The 2,500-nt window shown below is 41.8% G+C and overlaps 1 protein-coding gene across 1 annotated transcript in view; it reads left to right on the top strand.

The window, feature by feature from the left end:
* grik4 (glutamate receptor, ionotropic, kainate 4) overlaps positions 1-2,500 on the top strand; it is a 166,033-nt gene that overhangs the window by 107,550 nt on the left and 55,983 nt on the right. The window lies entirely within an intron of this gene.

The raw sequence follows: 2,500 nt of genomic DNA, 5'->3' as shown, positions 1-2,500 counted from the left end.
AGTCATGATGCAACAATGTGCAGGTAATTCTTTTTCCGGGTCCAACTGGGCCCAGTACAGCTTGTGTTTTTCCAAAGATGGGAAAAGAAACATTTATTCCACTATTTAGAGTAGCCTACAAGAAACTCATTTGCTGCTTCAACCTAATAAAATCGTATTTTTCCTGGACCTGGGGTCCGTTTCCCAAAAGCATAGTTGCTGAATATGATAGTAGAATAAGAAAAGAAAGAAAATAGACATACAGCAATGTGGAAATAAACATGTGAATCTCTCTCTCCCTCTCTCTCTCTCTCCCTCTCTCTCTCCTTCTTCATCTTGTTCCATCTATCTCTGCTGCAATGCATCAAAAGAAGTGTGTCACTTCAGCTCTGTGTGTGTGTGTGTGTGTGTGACAGCACTGGACGGGCCTCAGACTGCAAGGAAAACTTGCATTACTCCAATTTGCCGGCCACTAGTGTCCCATTCTGTCCTGACAAACCCTTCAATCTCAGATGACATCCTAATATTCATAATTAAAGCAAGACTACAGTGTCTCCCAACTAGGTACAATCTGGCAACACGGTACCCATCAAAGCATGAACCCTACTGTATATTACACCCAACTCAGCAAGAAAATGAAACCGTTGCTCACATACTAAACGGATGCTACAACTACAAAAGAATGTATGTGGCCAGACACGACCGTCTGGTCGATCTGGTTGCAAAGGATTTGCAAAAGATAAACTATGGACATGACAGAGAAGAGACTTACAAGCACAGCACTGTAAAACTTAACTGGTTCCATCATAACACATCTGACAGTGACTATTTTAAAAATATTCCTGACATTGCAATTGTAAATGAGGCTATGAAATCTGTATTTATCGTTGAGGTGGGCTGCTGTTTTCACCTGTATATGGACACTTGCTACTATTTCAAACTATTAAAATATCAACCATTGGTAGATCTCATTCACCAACTTGGATACAACTGTAAACTTGTAACCCTGGTGTTTGGAAGTTTAGGCCATGTCCATAAGAATGCGGTCAGGTGGATGCAGTTAGGGGGGCTGCAAAAAAAGGAGGCAAAAAGACTTGCAAAATTCTGCTCTGTTTCAGCCATTATAGGGAGCATGCAAATATGGAGACGGAGAGTTTTGTTTATCCTTAATGTGCTGAGTATTATAAATGGAAGGACCTGTAAAAGTATGTGAGCCATGTAGACCTGCCACCTTATTAATGACTCTTCCCAGAGTAATTGGATCTTGTTTTCCTTGCTTGCCTTTCAGATCCAAATAAAAGCATTCAAATGTGTGTGTATGTGTGTGTGTGTGTGTGTGTGTGTGTGTGTGTGTGTGTGTGTGTGTGTGTGTGTGTGTGTGTGTGTGTGTGTGTGTGAGAGAGAGAGAGAGAATGTGTGGGAGGCAGAAAGAAACTATGCTGTCAGATTTATATTGCATGTTGAGAACATGATAAACCATGTTTACCAGCAAATTATGTTATTCCACTCGCACACATATGTACAGGCACTGGCACAAAATATACATTTCCAAGCACCTATTCCGCACCCGAGAGCAGTACATGCAGCTGTAAAAAGTCAACATAGAAAGCCACCTACACAACTATGCATAGACCTAATGGCACCTGTGCAAGAGCACATATAGAGCTAGCCAGCAAGCACACTAAGCAGCCGCCATCCATGGGAGACTGTCATTGGCTCATTCATTCATTTCCTCACTCAAGCTGGTGTGTGGTGAGCACTCTGGCACATAATGGCTGCCGTGCATCACCCAGGTGGGTGCTACATGTGGGTGGTTAGTGTACTGTCATCGCCATCATCATCATCATCATTGCCCTTGGACATTTTTCAAATCTACATAACTTAGATGCAACCAATTGGACTAAGTTAACATGGAATTTTCTTTCTTTTTTTTTTTTCTTATTATTTATTTATTTTAATATTTGTTAATTTTGTGTGTTGTCTGTCTTGGTGTCATGGGTACGCTGGCGATTACACCTCTCCGTCCTGGCATCTTTTGTCTTGTGTGCCAAATCAATGTGTGTGGAGCATTTGGGTTGCACTGTATGCATAGATAAATGCACTATACAAATAAAAGTTACTTACTGTAAAGCACTGTGGGTGCCTTGATAAACCGCTGTATAATATACAACCTGTTGTGGTTGAGAGATTTGTTGAAAATGACCATTGATAGAAGGGCCAGTGTCTTCCTTCACACACTTTGAGAGTGTGTGTGTATGTGTGTGTATTTCTGCGCTCATTAAGTAGAAACTCTCTCATATGTGGTAGCTGCTTTGCCTCTCCCTCTGCCAGTTCTGTGTGTGTTGAAAATCCTTTAAAAATCAAAGAGGTGAGCGCATGGGGATTTCTACATGTAGAGATCGTGGAACTATATAGTAATCCCTGGGAATTTGAATGGCACTGTGATGGAATGTTGCTCTCCTTCTGTGTAGCATAGCCCCACGACCCCCCCCCCCATACACACACACACACACACACACAC

The sequence above is a fragment of the Alosa pseudoharengus genome, unplaced genomic scaffold (assembly GCF_046254945.1).
Source record: "Alosa pseudoharengus isolate Yale_2024_CS ecotype anadromous, Long Island Sound unplaced genomic scaffold, YU_APseudo_1.1 YU_APseudo_1.1_scf_18, whole genome shotgun sequence".
NCBI classification, from domain to species: domain Eukaryota; kingdom Metazoa; phylum Chordata; class Actinopteri; order Clupeiformes; family Clupeidae; genus Alosa; species Alosa pseudoharengus.
This window is presented reverse-complemented; position numbering and strand designations above follow the sequence as displayed.